Genomic DNA, 18,169 nt, shown 5'->3' on the forward strand with positions numbered 1-18,169 from the left:
TTGATGCATAAAATGAAAGCAGTAATCAATGTACTGTACTATAAAATAAATCAGTATTGCAAATGATAAAAAATAAAATAATTATTTTTTTCTTACCTGCACTGATGATAGTCATTGTCACACAATCAATTAATCAGTAGCTGAACTGGGTTCTGCACAGTCCCAAAAACAGATTAACCAAAAAGGCCTCAAAAACAAAACCACAAAATAAATAGCAAAAACAAAAGCGCCAAACTTAATCCGTTCTGGAAGTCTGTTTGACTTCCAAAATGTTCGAAAACCAAGGCGCAGCTTCTGATTGGCACAGGAGCCCCGGAAACAATAGCCAACAACCGCATCGGATGTTCGGCTTCTGGAAAACATTCAAAAAACCAGAACACTCACTTCCAGGTTTTGGGCGTTGGGGAACTAAGGTGTTTGAGTACCAAGACGTTTGAGAACCAAGGTACCACTGTATTTCAATGAAATTCTATATTTCAGTCTCTGCTTTCATAAACTATTATGACATGCCTATCAGGTTTCCCCCACCCTTCTCTTGCAGAAAGTACTGAGTAATTCTATTTGCTGTGCATTTCCCTGATATAGTAACAAGATACATGGGTTGAAGGAATGGTCAGGTAATAATAATGGTACTGCTATAATGAAATCAGCCCTTTCTGGATTTTTAAACAATGAGACCATATTATTGTTTTGCATTTGTGCTACAGTGAGCTTTATCGTATCTCACTGGGGTGGTAGATAGACTAAATGCGAGTACTAAATAATACCTTCTGGAAATGCGAAAGACTGGAAATGGGTTATTGCTGTTTGGCGCATGGTGAAGAACAGTATATCTTGGTAAATAGGTTATAAAAGATGGAGGCTCTCTTTAGTGCAGGAATGCTTTGCGGAAGAGGTCTTTTTTTCTCTCCCTCTGCCCGCCCCCCATCCACCTCCAGAGCCGAGTCCTTCAGGAATTTCCCTGGTATTAAGATAACCCGACAACAGGTGTTCCAAATTTTGAAAAGATAATTTACACAGCATATGGGTCGCAGCACACAAAAATAATTTCTCCTCTCCTAAGCAGGCTACGAATGATGCCTCGCTATAAGTCAAAAGTCTTATAACACTACTGGGAGAATAGGCCAGGTGAAAGAAGATTATTGTGTACTAGGAAAGCTATAATAAAAGCTGTCAGTTCTGTCAACCCATTCTGTCTAAGGTCTATAGAGGATTAAAAGGATATTGAACATCATGTAACAGCTGTCTCCTGTGTGGAGGTGGCCACTTCTATGGTGAACACCTATGTGATGCTTTTAAAACGGCTGTTAGCTTTGGCATGCTTCAGAACCACAACTGCTAGGTTTGGCTGCCGTAATATTGCAGGTCACAGTAGGGACTTGTGTTGGCAGCTATTGAAAAAGGATTTACTATGTGTATTACCCCAGGGGGAGGATGTTATGTACATAAGTCTGCGAAATGCATAGACATAACATTCACATCTGCAGGCATTCAACTGAGACCCTGGCTACCTGTGTGCTGTTTCGCCAGAGTGGTACATGCTCTGGTTATCTCCCACTTCGACTACTGCAATGCTCTCTGTGTGGGGCTACCTTTGAAGGTGACTCAGAAGCTACAACTAAACCAGATTGCAGCTGCCAGACTTGTGACGGGGAGCAGCTGCCAGGATCATATAACACCGGTCTTAAAGGCTCTACATTGGCTCCCAGTACGCTTCCAAGCACAAGTGTTGGTGCTGACCTTTAAAGCTGTCAACAGCTTTGGCCCTGCATACCTGAAGGAGCATCTCCACCCCCATCATTCAGCCCAGACACTGAGGTCCAGCTCCGAGGGCCTTCTGGCGGTTCCCTCACTGCAAGAAGTGAGGTTACAGGGGACCAGGCAGAGGGCCTTCTTGGTAGTTGTGCCCACCCTGTAGAATGACATCAGATGTCTAGGAGAAAAATAACTATACAACTTTTAAAAGACATCTGAAGGCAGCCCTGAATGTTTGATGTTTTATTATGCTTCTATATTTGCTGGAAGCTGCCCAGAGTGGCTAGGGCAACCCAGTCAGATGGGTGGCATATAATATTTTTTTTTATAATATAATAAATTGTTGCTGTTGATGACGATCACAGTTTGTCTAAGGTGTACACTGGTACCTCGGGTTAAGTACTTAATTCATTCTGGAGGTCCGTTCTTAACCTGAAACTGTTCTTAACCTGAAACACCACTTTAGCTAATGGGGCCTCCTGCCACCACCGTACCACCAGAGCATGATTTCTGTTCTCATCCTGAAGCAAAGTTCTTAACCTGAAGCACTATTTTTTTGGGTTAGCGGAGTCTGTAACCTGAAGCGTATGTAACCTGAGGTACCACTGTATATTTGTTTCCTTGCTTATAGAACATTTGTATCTTGCTTTTCTTCCATCACGGAACTCGAGGTATATGGAGAATTCTCAGGAGGTTTCCTACCCAGGCACTGAGGAACCTTTCTTACCTTCAGCAAGGAACTGCATCATGTGGCCTTCAGACCATGTCTGCTACATGTGACTGAACTACTGTGTGCGGTTAGAATAAATGGGATGGAAAACCCAGAACAGGATCTTCCACATAGTTTTGCAAGGCCAAACACTACCAAAAATGATCTCAACCTACTGCTGATATTATGTTGCAAGTTGCACGATGGTAGATTAAGTTTGTGAGTTTAGCAAATATAAATTATACACATTGTGTTTACTGTTTCTCACCATCTTGCTGTATATTTACTGGATACATGTGGTCCAAAAGTTGTCTTCTTGTATCAAGACCATAGAGGTGCATGACTTGTCCCCCAGCACTAAATCTGATCCATTGTCTGCATCAGCATAACCAATTGATAAAGTGAATATTAGCATAGTGCAGAGGAGACAAGGCTAAGGCCTTCTTCCTAACATGCTCATTTTCCATATTTTGAAAAAGTTGTTTTTCAAGGGAGATCATTCAAACAGGCAATCTCCACCTGCAGAATAAAGTAGTACAGCCCAGGAAAATCTTTCCCTCTTTGATTCTGCTAAATAAGATAAGCATGACTAGCTAAGTCCACTCTGAGTATGACCTAGACAAGGCATAGGCAAACTTGGCCCTCCAGATGTTTTGGGACTACAACTCCCATCATCCCTAGCTAACAGGGATGATGGGAGTTGCAGTCCCAAAACATCTGGAGGGTCAAGTTTGCCTATGCCCGATCTAGACAAATATGGCCACTTTTATTTGGAATAGGGATGTGTGAGGAATTCTTTATTTGTGGATTCTGATAAGAAGACCTGTATTTAATACAGACATTGAAACTTACCTATCCAGTGGTTATTTAAAGTTCTGATACAGTTCTTAGCTCAAAAGATAAAAAAGTACAAATTAAAACATTTAATATTTTTTATGAAACATTTAAAAGCAAGTACAGTAGATAAAAGGTAAAGGGTACCCCTGACCATTAGATCCAGTCGCAGACGACTCTGGGGTTGCGGCACTCATCTCACTCTATAGGCCAAGGGAGCCAGCGTTTGTCCACAGGCAGTTTCTGGATCATATGGCCAGCATAACTAAGCCGCTTCTGGCAAACAAGAGCAGCATACAGAAATACCGTTTACCTTCCCGCCGGAGCGGTACTTATTTATCTACTTGCACTTGACATGCTTTTGAACTGCTAGGTGGGCAGGAGCTGGGACCAAGCAACGGGAGCTCACCCCATCACGGGGATTCGAACTGCTGACCTTCTGATTGGCAAGCCCTAGGCTCTGTGGGTTAGACCACAGCGCCACCCATTCAAAAGATGATTAACACCACCAGTGGCTGAAGAGAGACAAGGCATGTGTAACTTATACACATCTGAATAGGCTTGCAAAAACAGACATGTTTTAAATAGAAGCCGAAAGCAATACAGCAAATGCACCTGGCTGAGGTCAGTACACAGGGAGTTCCAACGTATAAGTGCTGGCACACTAAACACTGATTTCTTACAAGTGTGGAACAGGTATCCACATGTGTGGAACTTGTAACATTGCCAGTTCTGCATGAGTTAATACATGCAGAAGTGAGGCCGGCTAGAAATAGTTTGATTCATCCATCCCTAATTTGCCATAGTACTTCTCTTCTTCCAATACAAAAAATTACCGATGGTCACCTTTTGCACAGTTAATCCAAACCTTAACATGCATATGTCAAAATATTTTTCCCCCCTTCCAGTGAATTTCTTCTAAGTAAATTTGTTTAAGATTCTGGTAATGCTAAAATTGCTGTGTTGTTTTTTTTCCATGCCTGTTCTTGACTATGGTTCCAGATTCATATTATCACAAGCTTCTTAAAAACTCTGGTAACATTTACACACTTTCTTTAAAATAAAATAAATACTGGGGCTATGACAGTATAATGTGACTATCCAGATCTGTGAATTATACTACCTGATTATGCATGGCTGAACTGACCAACTGTTCTTCTTGTGTAAAATAATTGGATTATCCGAGGTCATGTTCATTTTCACGATCATGGTTACTGATTTACCCATTATAATGCATACACATTTAACATTGATGTTTGGGTAATCACATTTAATTTGATTCACTTGAATCCAACTGGCAGGTTTATGAGTCCGGTCCAGATTACAGGGCATAATAATGTTCCATGTAGATATTGTATGTTTTTATCTATGCATTGTTAGTCAGGTCAAATATTTATAGCACCAAGTTTGGGTAAGGTACAGCTGCTTCCTGAACTACAGTGTTTGATTAGTGGTTTAATTTAGCCTCTCAGAAATGTAGCTATGTATTGGTTACAGTTGATCCTACAATTCACCTATCAAAATATTAACTCTGAGTGTCAATAGATAGAATGGTCCAGCTTTGGCCTCTCATCAGCTATATATTTTGGAAATTTGTCTGTCTGTCCTCTGTATATTTGGATACCTCTCAAGACAGTATCACCAAACTTGGCACTGGGGTTCTGGGGCGGGACAGGGAGCAGAGGTCTTTGTCTAAATTTGGATCCTGTGTGCCATTTTGAATCAAGATGGTGGATTGAAATGTGGCTTTGGTATAACTTTGCCCAATTTGGTGTGACGGGTCCCAGCTGTGTCAATTTGGACACCTCTGAAGATATCATCACCACCACTTTTGGTGGCATGATGGTACCACCCTGTGCCAATTTAGCTGTCTCTGAAGATATCATTGCCCAGTTGGGAAGGGTGGTTCCATCCTGTTTCAGTTTGGATCAACACCCAGCTCAGCATGGCAGTTAATGAGGTGGAAGAGGCAGTCTTTGTCTAAGTTTGAATCCTGGGCACCATTTCAGATCTTAGAATTCCTGGGCAAAGGTGGGTACTTTCTGCTAGTAAGAACGTAAGAGGAGTCCTGCTCATTTCAAGGGTCAGTCTAATTCAACTTTCTGCTTCCTACCACCAGATACCTTTGGCAATCCCCCAGGCAGAAAACAAGGGGAATTGCTATTGCTGCTTACCCACAACTGGTACCCAAACTGCCAGGCACATGCTGCAACCACCACGAGGTTCCATAAAGCCATTAGGATTAATAGTGGCTGATAGACTTAGCATTCATGAGTTTGACTTCCACTCCTTAATGAGACAGTTTTGTTTAAGAGATTTTTTATTATTATTAACCTTTGCATTTATTTATTTTTAATGCTGATGCTTTAATTATCTATTATGCTGTCTTTGGGGGGGGCTTTTAAATTGTTCAACTGTTTTAATAGTTTATAATAATTTCAATGGTTGGTTGGTTTTTAATCACTGCCTTGAGCACTATTTTTTACAGCAGAAATGCAGGATATATAAGCTACATTCATAATACATAAATAATCCACTTTAAAAAGCCATCTAAACTAGTGGCCTTCACAGCATCTTGTGACAGCAATCTCAATAAATTCTTTCCCCTCCCCAGCTAGATTTTTCTTCAGAATTTGTTATGACTTTTGCACACATAGCTGGTCTTGAACTGATGGCCTGATGAGCGTCTGGTAGGAATTCAGTCCACACATCATAAGAATTTGAGAAGATCCTGCTGGCTCAGGCCAAAGGCCCATCTCCTCCAGTGCTCTGGTCTCACAGTGGCCAACAGTGAGACAGTGGGAAAGCTGCTAGGAAGATCTGAGCTCAACCTCACTCTCTCCACTTGTGATCCCCAATGACATGCAGTATGTCTCTGAAGACCGTGAATTTGTCCAATTTTCTGCACCTTGTGGGAGTGACGAACTGAGGGAAGAAGTTCTTTATTTTGCCTGTCCTGAGTCCTCCAGCAGTCAGCTTCATTGGATGGCCCTGAATTCTAGTGTTATGAGAGAGGGAGAAAACACTTTTATCCATCCACTTTGCCTCTTTAATGGAGGAAAGTGAAGCCACAACAGTCAAGGAGACATCATTGCGCTAGCAGTACAGACTTCATCGGGTCATATCTCTGGCCCCTATAGAATTTTACGGGTCACAATTATCTGCTAGTGCTGGATATACAGTGGTACCTCAGGTTAAGTACTTAATTCATTCCGGAGGTCTGTTCTTAACCTGAAACTGTTCTTAACCTGAAGCACCACTTTAGCTAATGGGGCCTCCCACTGCCGCCGCACTGCTGCTGCATGATTTCTTTTCTCATCCTGAAGCAAAGTTCTTAACCCAAGGTCCTATTTCTGGGCTAGCGGAGTCTGTAACCTGAAGCATCTGTAACCTGAAGCGTATGCAACCCAAGGTACCACTGTAGATCATTTTGCCATCTCTCCTTGTTCTCCCTCAGCCCCATTGTGTACAGGAGTTGGGGTTGGGAGCATACAAGCTAGTGTCCAAAATATGTTGAAACAAATGTTATAAAACACACTTCCGTTATTGAAAGCTACTGGTTGGTCAGTCTGTCCCCATCCCCATTCCTTCATTAGCGCTAACTATTTTCAGTAACCAATAATGTCATGTACCTGTTTGCAAGTGTGATTTGCGAGGGACCAAATGACTTTCATGGCACGTTAGTGGTGCTTCTAGTGATTCATGGTACCAATGAAAGAAAAGGTTCTGCCTCCACTTATTTTGCAATGCTGAAACTCTAGATGCAGCCGAAACAAAATGACATTGTATAGGTAGGTGGGTAATTCAAGCGAATGCTCAAGAAGTGTTTGGAAATAATTTGATGAATAAATTAAACGTATTCTGTTTGGAAGATTTCTACCCCGCTTCCCAGCAAATGCTGCAGAAGTGACCCACAAAACATTTGAGACTTAAATAAAATAAAAGAAGATAAAACATTTTGATAATGTCCTGTTATTAGGAACATACATTGTACAAACAGTGCAAACTGTATTTTGGAAGCCAAACCTATAAAAGGAAGAATTGTGGTATTTCTTACCACATTGTAGATAATTGTATTAGGAGGAAAGGAGAAGATTACTGGGGGTTTTTCTTCTTCATTCCATTGATATGTGGGTTCAGTAGAGAGAGGAGACCAGCAGAACTACATACCCTTGATAGAACTGGCTAGAATCAGTGCATTTGCTTCAGGGTTTTCTTTGACAGCTCTCCCCTCAGGAACTTTTCCCTCCAAAGGATCCCCGGCTTTGAGTCTCTAGACAGCAGGTGAAAAGGTATTCTCATTGAACATCCCTGCATTTATTCATTGTGTTTACGGCAACGCCGTAGGTTACCTTCTTAGCAGCAGGTTCTCTCCACCTCCATCGATTTTTAGCTCTAGCACACACAAATATTAGGATAGAAAGCGGCGATACCTCGGGGAAGATGCATCTTCAGAGCCAGAAAACTGAGGATAAAACATGGGGGAGGGGGTAGCCTGCTGAAGAAAAAGGGGACTGTGTTGACCACATGCATGTCATATTTGCAAAGGGCAGATGGCAGATAAATGCAAAGGAAGTTCAAGGCAGTGAATGGGTGGCCAACATGTCCTACATTACGAAGGGAAGTTCTCCGTTCAAAGCTAGCTTTGTTCCAAGGCCAGTTCTAAAGATTATGAACCATAAGAAGACAGAGTGGATGCCTTGAAGGGGCAGGCACACCAACCACTTGGTCCCCATCTCCCACACTGTGGACAGCTGCCTTGTATTTCTGTTTAAATTACAGTTATCATTTCTAAATGGGTTCCTGTGCCTGTTGATTAGCATATGCAAAGTTTATGCAAATCTGACTAGCCTTTGTCCTCCTTTTCGGTGATAATGTGACCAACCTACTGCTCCTTGTGTGGCTTTCCAGGAGTCTTGGATAGGAAATCTGGGTGTTGAGAAAGAAAGCAAAATACCTGAGCTCTCGGTGCAGATAGCCTTTCCCCTAACGTTGCCCTCGCTGAACCTCTTATTCCCTGGTCTTTGCTGTTTTTTTAATCACACTTGCTGTGTCGAAGGGTCAGTTATCAACAAGGGAAAACGTGTATCAGGAGACTGTTTTAGATATCACAACTAAAAAAAGGAATAACGTTTGGGGACAGTTTGAGAATATAAGATGCTTTAGACAAGTATGCCTCAATGTTGTTCTTGAATCAATATGGCTTCTTGCAAGTTTGCCAGTGTTTCTGGTTTTAGAAATCTTCCAATTTAGGTGAATGAAATGGCTGCTGAAGCCAGAAATCACATTTGACAATGATCTGGAGCACACTATTTTCATGTAGGCTATGGAACGGCAGGATCGTCTCAAGTGAGCTTCTGGTCTCCCGTATCCAGCTGGTCTCCCGTAGCCAATAACTGACTTGTGGGTCATTTCCATAGCTTGTTCCGTGGACAATATGCTTCCACTGGAAATAAAATGTCAATGAATGATTAATAAATAAATGAATTAAATGGCAGTTCTCAGAATGCTTGAGGCAGTTAACAAAGCAATCACAAGTAAGCCTTCAAAATCCCAATACTAAAAACATCTTCACAATAAAAAAAAGCAGACAAGTTGCTTCACTTGGAAAAGCTGACTTGAATACAGGTGCTGTACGTTTCTTCCTCAAGGCCAGCAAAGAATAACACAACTGTACCACATCCAATAAATAAATAAATCATACTATGGTCTTGGGACAAACACAGAAAATACAGAAAAATATTCTCAGTTCATTGTCATGTTTCCTGGTGTAACTTCATATTGTTCAAAAAGTATAAAGGGAGCTGAGAGTTACATGGTCACTGTTTCTCCTTAATGCTTCTGTCCCTTTGGATTCCACTTCCTACCGATGAACAGTTTTGTGCAGTTGAAAATATGTTGGACTTACTATTCAATCTGCAAGAAGCTCATATTTGCCCCTTATTGCCAGCAAAGCTTCTTAACACTAGTGGCAGTTCATGGCATGTAGAAAGCTTGCACATGCAGATCAGTTTCCTAATAGGCAAGGACAAAAACACTATGTTTCACTGATGAAATAGTATTGGTGGGGATATATTTTGTGATCATGTATATGAAAAAGAGGCTACATAATTCTGGCTATTTGAGATACTATCGGTAACATAGTAATAATTTATTATTTATACCCCGCCCATCTGGCCGGGCTTCCCCAGCCACTCTGGGCGGCCTCTAACAAAACACTAAAATATAATAACCTATTAAACATTAAAAGCTTCCCTAAACAGGGCTGCCTTCAGTTTGGTAGTAAAAGTTTGGTAGTAGTTGTTCTCTTTGACATCTGGTGGGAGGGAGTTCCACAGTATGGGCACCACTACCGAGAAGGCCCTCTGCCTGGTTCCCTGTAACTTGGCTTCTCGCAGTGAGGGAACCACCAGAAGACCCTCGGCGCTGGATGTCAGTGTCCGGGCAGTACGATGGAGGTGGAGACGCTCCTTTAGGGCTTTAAAGGTCAGCACCAACACTTTGAACTGTTCTCGGAAACATACTGGGAGCCAGTGTACGTCTTTCAAGACCAGTGTTGTATGGTCTCGGCGGCCACTCCCAGTCACCAGTCTAGCTGCCTCATTCTGGATTAGTTGTGGTTTCCGGGTCACCTTCAAAGGTAGCCCCATGTAGCGCGCATTGCAGTAGTCCAAGTGAGAGATAACTAGAGCATGCACCACTCTGGTAAGACAGTCCCACCAGAATGTCAAGTAGCATCTGACATTCTCCTGAAGAGAACTGGAGGCTGGATGCTTGAAGATATTTTCTTCTTCCTTTTGGGGGCGTGTTGTGTGTTCGTGTGTGTGTATGAATACTATCACAGGCTGTCTTTTTCCTGCTTTCCTGCTGTCTGTCATAGTTGCACGGAAGGTTGTGAGTAAAAGGAAACTGATTCTCAGAAGCTACAGGCCATCCAAAAAAGAAATATGTGACTGGGAATATTTCCCCCTCCTTCTACCACCTTTATTCTCATTCTTAGACAGGTATATAGGAAAGACTTAGCTGGGTACATACTTTGCATGCACGTTTGACTGCCAGTGCAAAGGCTGTTATGCTAGCGTAAGGATGTGAAGAATGCTTGCGCAATATGAAATCCAGTGCAACATTTACACTAGTAGAAGCCTGTTTTACAACAGGTTGTGCAATGTATGCACCTGGAAGCTTCGGGGCTACTGCAATCTGTGCGCCGTCAGCCATGAGAACCCTGCTGCTTTCCTTCTCTTGCACAGTCTAGCCCAAGTCCATTCCACTAGCACAACTAATACATTGCTAAGGGACTTTAACTTAGTATTACGTAGAATTCCTTCCCAACATTCTTGTCAATGTCAAGGGTGTCATATAGGGAATTTGGGCAATAAGGGTCAGGACACAAGTTTATTTTGCCTTGTGTTTGCTCCACCCCTTTTCCAAAGTAGTATTGTCTCATACTTATTTTGCTTTTGTCACAAGAAAAGACCATTTGTTTGCCTATGTGGGTGCGGGTTTACAAGCCCATGTGTGCTCTTATTGTGAAATGTTCTTCATTACAAATTACTGGCCTACCTTTGTTGCTATATAGAGAGCCATGTGGATGTACAGTAAGTGTAGTCTTCACACATGGTTTTGGCTAGCAGCCTTGCCTTCTACAACCCACTACTGACTGAAGGAAACAGACAAGAAGTGACATGGTGGACCACTCTTACCTTCTTGCTGTCTTCTCCCAGGGTCAGGGCTCACAAGTGGGCAAAAATAGCAGCTTCTGCAACAGCTTGTAAGGCAGGGGCCGGTGACTTCATTGGGCAGAAGTGCTGAGATCTCTGTGTGTGTGTCTCTGTGTGTGTGAAGCGACTTTGAAGCATTTTGCTAGTCCGATCAAAACTCTTTTGACACCTGAAATTCGCTTGAAATTCCTCAGATATCTCACTTAGAGAGACGAGTTCAAATTGATGCTGAATTTTGCCTCTAGTTGAAATGATGTGGCATCTCCAGCTGAGATGCCCCTGGCCTTTTCCATAGCAGCCACAGAGAAGGTATCTAGAGAATGTGCAAAGGTAAGAGAAGAGGAGGCCAGGTAGCGGAAGGCAAGCTGAGGGGCAAAGCAAGCAAACCCTGACATCTTGCTTGCAGCACACCTTGAGGCCCTACCTGTTTCCCCTTTCAAAAGAGCATTAAGCATATACAGTGGTGCCTCGCAAGATGAAAATAATCCGTTCCGCGAGTCTCTTCGTCTAGCGGTTTTTTTGTCTTGTGAAGCAACCCTATTAGCGGCTTAGCGGCTTAGCGCTATTAGCGGTTTAGCGGATTAGCGGCTATTAAAGGCTTAGCGGCTTAGCGGCTAAAAGGCTATTAGCGGCTCAGCGGCTTAGAAAAAGGGGGGGCGAAAAAAATCGGAACACTCGCAAGACATTTTCGTCTTGCGAAGCAAGCCCATAGGGAAATTCGTCTTGCGAAGCAGCTCAAAAATGGTAAACCCTTTCGTCTAGCAGGTTTTCCGTCTTGCGAGGCATTCGTCTTGCGGGGCACCACTGTATATAGTGGGAGTGGGGTATCTTTACTCAAAACAAGTTTTGTGAAAATAGGTAGGTGTGTTACTTCTGGTTTCCCCAGCCATCTTAATCCTTAAATATACACTTGCACCTCGGGTTAAGTACTTAATTCGTTCCGGAGGTCTGCTCTTAACCTGAAACTGTTTCTTAACCTGAAGCACCACTTTAGCTAATGGGGCCTGCCGCTGTGCCGCTGGAGCACGATTTCTGTTCTTATCCTGAAGCAAAGTTCTTAACCCGAGGTACTATTTCTGGGTTAGCGGAGTCTGTACCCTGAAGCGTATGTAACCTGAAGCGTATGTAAGTTAGCAAACAAGAATGGTAGAAAGGGGTACCTGATGCAATGTTATCTGTGGTTGCTATTACTTGCAGAGTAATAGAAGCAGAAGATGGATCTCCCATTCCCTTTGGTGCCCTCCTACGCGATCAGAACTGATATCACTGAGCGTTGATCTGCAGGATGTATGTGGAACTGGAGCAAATACATGTGCAGATCTTAGAGGCAGATCTCTCCCTCTCCCAGTAGCCATTTGTAACTAGGGGTGAGAGGAGCAGAGGGTTCAAGTGGAAATCTCTTTCTGCACACATTTTTTGCTTTTAGAAATTACCCCATCCATGCCTGTTCATCACTGGGTGCATACAGGGGTGGGGATCCATTTTCCTGGTTTATAATGCTAGCACTTTGGTCCCAGTTTCTAACATTCTGGTTACGGTGCTTTGCCAGTTGCATTATGCAACTGTGGCTTGTTGAGTGATCGATTGCCATGCTCCTGCAACTTTCATTCACACTGGTGAGCGTGGTGTGAAACAACAGTGGACGTTGTTGGACATGTTGTCCTCCCTTTTATGTCCATGTCCATGTCTTTTTCTCCATGATTCACCAATGAAAATGGTGAGAAAGATCTGTGTTGGAATATGGATGCCCCAGTTCTGACATGTGGGCAGCAGCAGTGTGAACTATGAACTACGAGGGAAGCGGGTGGCTCTCTGGTCTAAAGGACCGAGCCTCTTGGGCTTGCTGATGGTAAGATTATAAGGTCCGCATTTCGAGTCCACATGGCTGGGGAAGCTCCCATTGCTTTGTCCCAGCTCCTGCCATCCTAGCAGTTCGAAAGTACACCAGTGCGAGTAGATGAATTGGTACCATTGCAGCGGGAAATTAAACAGTGTTTCCACGCACTCTGACTTCCATCATGGTGTTGTGCCAGAAGTGGTTTAGTCATGCTGGCCACATCACCTGGAAAAGCTGTCTGCACTGATGTCAGATCCCTTGGCCTGAAAGCGGAGATGAGCACCACACCCTGTAGTCAAATTTGACTGGACTCAACTGTCCGGGGGTCCTTTACCTTTACCAAACTATATGAAACCTATGGCAAAATTACAGCAGAAAACTCCTGTGATTTTTCAGGTTAATAGGATTTCCCCCCTGGAATTTTAACATGGAAATGACTGCTAAGCTTCCACTAGATTGCACTACTTTTCCAGAGTGCTTTTAAGAGGTTGGGTAAAATTGTATAAAATGCAAAATAAATAAATAAATAAAAATGCCAGGTAGGGAACTGTCTGGAAAAAGGAACAAAGTGCTGTCTGAATGCAGCTATTGTCTCATTTAAGGCTAAAACTAGGGTTCAGCACCCCTGTTACTTTCTCATAGAACAGAGCTAAACCGAACATTGTTGCTAGTAATTCATCTATTACAGAAGAGAGGCCACAGGACTATTTTTATTGGAAGAAGCTCAGCATTTTTCATCACTCTGACTCTCTGAAGTAAATTATTGTTCCATCGAAAGATTGCTTACACATGCCTGGTGCATGATGTTGATATAGCTGTGTTCTTACAAAGCTGCAGGTAGTTTCTCCGGACTCCCCCAGTAAGATAAAAGTATATTTTCTATTTTATCATTATTTAAATTAACTAAAAAGTGTAAGGGCAGGCCCTGCCATTAGGCAGATTGTAGCTGCTGATCTTTGGACAGCAAAGTGATAGTTATTTTATGTATTGTTTTTGAATTGTTACTACTATTGTTGTTGCTGCTGTTTAGTCGGTTAGTCGTGTCCGACTCTTCGTGACCCCATGGACCAGAGTACGCCAGGCACTTCTGTCTTCCACTGCCTCCCACAGTTTGGTCAAACTCATGCTGGTAGCTTCGAGAACACTGTCCAGCCATCTCGTCCTCTGTCGTCCCCTTCTCCTTGTGCCCTCCATCTTTCCCAACATCAGGGTCTTTTCCAGGGAGTCTTCTCTTCTCATGTGGCCAAAGTATTGGAGCCTCAGCTTCACGATCTGTCCTTCCAGTGAGCACTCAGGGCTGATTTCCTTCAGAATGGAGAGGTTTGATCTTCTTGCAGTCCATGGGACTCTCAAGAATCTCCTCCAGCACCATAATTCAAAAGCATCAATTCTTCGGCAATCAGCCTTCTTTATGGTCCAGCTCTCACTTCCATACATCACTACTGGAAAAACCATAGCTTTAACTATACGGACCTTTGTTGGCAAGGTGATTTCTCTGCTTTTTAATAGGTACGGTGAAAGGAGAAGTGCTTGTCTGTTTTTTTTCTGGATGGCTTTGTGTACTGTGTGTTTTTTTACTTTGGGTAGGAACAGCACCTCCACCCTGATTAATGGCTTCTTAATTGTTCTTAAAATGTTATTTAATTCAAGTGTATAAATATGTAGAAGGGGACCTCTTACAAAGAAAGTGAAGAGTGACATGTGCACACACATGCACACACACACGTGTGCATGTGGCAATTTGTGCTGAATTGTAGTTTGCAGTAATTGTCGTCTTCCCCTTAAGTATGGAGCCATGTTTCAATTTCTCACAGTATCTATCATTTAAAGCCATTTAGGTAATAACATTCAGGCACGCCTTTCTACTGTCTTGTTTTATGCCATTTGTCTGGTTCTTCGGAATCTGGTACCTTTTTCTGTTTTGGTACAGTAAATGCACTCTGTAATATCTATTATGGCATGGTCAAAGGATAATTTATTGTCAAATAGAAAAAAATAGGTCAACCCTAATGTCACTTGATGATCAAACCCCCCCAAGTTTAATAAAACACCTCACCAGCATGCATCCTGCACAGCGGTTGATATTTTATTACAACTGCAGTACCTGGGCTATAGCAGTGGTGTAATTACTGAGCTGTCAGAGTGATAAGTGGGATTAATGGCAGCCTGATGCACTTTAGTCTGCAGAGTGCTCTGAGAATTGGAAGATGGTGTTGTTATAAGCGTCTGTCTATACTGGCATATTCACAGCACTCTCTCCCCACTTTCCCCACCCAGTGCCACAAATTCGGGCTCGCGTTGCTCTGCCTCATTAGCATCTGACATTTTCAACAGCTGTTACTTGCGAGACAGTTACTGTTACTGTTATTATCACTCCAGTAATAATAATGCAAATAAATATATATTATTGACGGAAGGTGCATAACGATGCTACACAATACAGTGGTACCTCGGGTTAAGTACTTAATTCGTTCCGGAGGTCTGCTCTTAACCTGAAACTGCTCTTAACCTGAAGCACCACTTTAGCTAATGGGGCCTCCCGCTGCTGCCATGCCGCCGGAGCACGATTTCTGTTCTCATCCTGAAGCAAAGTTCTTAACCTGAAGCACTATTTCTGGGTTAGCGGAGTCTGTAACCTGAAGCGTATGTAACCTGAAGTGTATGTAACCCAAGGTACCACTGTAATCTATTGCTAAGATGGCTTCCTAGGCAGTTCTTTCAGATGTTCTCTTTGCAGGTTTAAAGTTAGACGGGTGAGACTCATTACCAGTTGTAGTGTTTGTGTAGCACCATCCCCCAAGGTGTCATATTTAAAACAGGTTATAGTTTATTTAAAATCTGCTTTCCTAGAAGATCTTCAAAACAAGAGCCCACACAATTAATATTTTCTCATACGTAGCGTCTCTAAAATTGAATTTTTGTGTATTTTATTTAAAGCTTAGACCTACATCTAAGCCTTTCCTTCCTTTGATCACTGTGGTTGCTCTAGACTTGCTGAAATGTGCTCTGAAGCTGTCTCTTTTTATTGTTGGTCTAACATTGTCAAATAAAACTAAACCAAACCACCCTGTATGGACTAAACACTCTTCCTCCCACATGTGGTCCAAACTTACTATCTCATACCAACCACAGGTTCATTGTTTCAACATAATACAATATTCTGCTTGCCAGAAATTGCAGGGCTCACCATTAGTGTGAGGCATTGAAATGGGATGATGCTCTGTAGAAACAGCAATAATCCTTAAGGTTTTATATAATGCATGTCAAGTACTCAGAGTGCTTTACCTACATTAGTGCTACAATTCTTGCAACAGGGCGGTATTACTGCTCCTGTTTTGCTGATCCAGAATAAAGTGGTTTCTTCCAATTTAAGATATCATTTGGCTTTGGATTAAGCATGCAGGATCTTATAGGGCCCTGTCCGTAGCCTTCCTGGAGCCTGGTGAAATGTTTCTAGAATGAGGAAGCTGGCATAAAGGAATTGGTGCCTGTGGTGTACATACTCATGCTATGATCATTTCTGCATTCAGGTGTTATAGTTTTTCTCAAACCTGTTTGGCTGAGAGACAACAGTGGGCAGAAGAAAGCAATATGTCAACTGCGAACTAGCTGTGATGCCTCTGTCAAAGTTTGGCCCTGGAGCTGAACATGCCTGAAAACTATCTCCAGTCTTTGGCTTGTAACCAACGTAGTGCTAAGTAACTGTTCCATAAACACAATAATTTCCACTAGCACAGTGGGACCTTATCTCCTCCACACACACCACATGTGCCCCCTAAATCTGTTCTAGGGGTTCCACCAATTCTCTGGGGAAGATTTGGGGAGTGTGTAGGACATGCAAGGGGAAGGGGAAAGGGGACAATCCCATTGTACATGTGGAAATCTTTGAGCTCATGGGCAAGGGAGTTACATCCTTTTCACTTTCCTATTTCCCTTTGACACCACGTGCTTGCAGTTCTTGTGCTTAATTGCTCTCATGAATTACAGTGGTACCTCGGGTTAAGAACTTAATTCGTTCTGGAAGTCTGTTCTTAACCTGAAGCTGTTCTTAACCTGAAGCACCACTTTAGCTAATTGGGCCTCCTACTGCTGTTTCGCCACTGCTGCACGATTTCTGTTCTCATCCTGAAGCAAAGTTCTTAACCCGAGGTAATATTTCTGGGTTAGCGGAGTCTGTAACCTGAAGCATATGTAACCTGAAGCGTATGTAACCCGAGGTACCACTGTAGTCCACACACACTAAGTACTTTACCTAGTACAGGGGTCAGCAAACTTTTTCAGCAGGTGGCTGGTTAGGATATTTCCGTTCCACCTTAAAAGGGAGCAGGCTGTGAGTCACAGAGTCTGCGTATTTCCTGTTCACAGGATGTTTATGTTATCTATTGCTTTCGTTTCTCTCTGTGTGTCTGGAGACACTGACGCAGGCAGTCATGTCTTTCTTTGTTCTGATCAACGCTGAATAAAACTTGTAAACAGTCCTCTCCTGAGTGCGACTTTTGCTGTGCATTATCTGCTGATAAGAGTGTGCATGAGCTCTGGAATGTGGCAATATATTTTCTAGAAACTCATGTCGCTAATTGCTGATACTGCGTGCCTACAGGAGATCGATGGATCATCCGGCAGACGGCTTGGGGCCATGATGGACTTTGTCTCCCTGGCAGTATCCCAACACCACTGTCCCTCAGACCTTGTGGGGGGCCGGAATATATTTTTTGGGGAAAAGGATGAACAAATTCCTATGCCCCACAAATAACCCAGAGATGCATTTTAAATAAAAGCACACATTGTACTCATGTTAAAACACCAGGCAGACCCCACAAATAACCCAGAGATGCATTTTAAATAAAAGCACACGTTCTACTCATGTAAAAACATGCTGATTCCCGGACCCATCTGTGGGCCGGATTTAGAAGGTCATTGGGTTGGATCTGGCCCCCGGGCATTAGTTTGCCTACCCATGACCTAGTTGGACTTTGCTGAGACATAATACTAAATCAAGTGCGCGAACCCACTCCCCTCTCTTCCTTCAGCCTGGTTGTGAGGAGATCAGAGGCATCCCCTTCCATTTTGAACTCACTTTGTTTATAGTTTCATTCAAACCAGAACTCTGGTTGGTTTTGAATCTGGCTTATCTCAATAGGCCACAGTATTGAAGCTGACTTGTTTGAGCAAACCACGGTTAAAATTAACCACAGTCCTGGCTTAGACACAATGGCAAACCATTGTTAGCTGAAAATGGAAGGAAGTGCTTCTTATGGCCATACCAGTGAAGGAAACGAAGGAGAAGTGCATGGATCCAAGGCTCAGTCACGT

The 18,169-nt window shown here is 42.9% G+C and overlaps 1 protein-coding gene across 4 annotated transcripts in view; it reads left to right on the forward strand.

Moving 5' to 3' along the window:
* The window catches only part of DPYD (dihydropyrimidine dehydrogenase), a 490,336-nt gene that overhangs the window by 119,306 nt on the left and 352,861 nt on the right, over positions 1–18,169 (forward strand). The window lies entirely within an intron of this gene.

This window comes from Podarcis liolepis (assembly GCF_965112155.1).
Source record: "Podarcis liolepis genome assembly, chromosome: 6".
Lineage (NCBI taxonomy): Eukaryota > Metazoa > Chordata > Lepidosauria > Squamata > Lacertidae > Podarcis > Podarcis liolepis.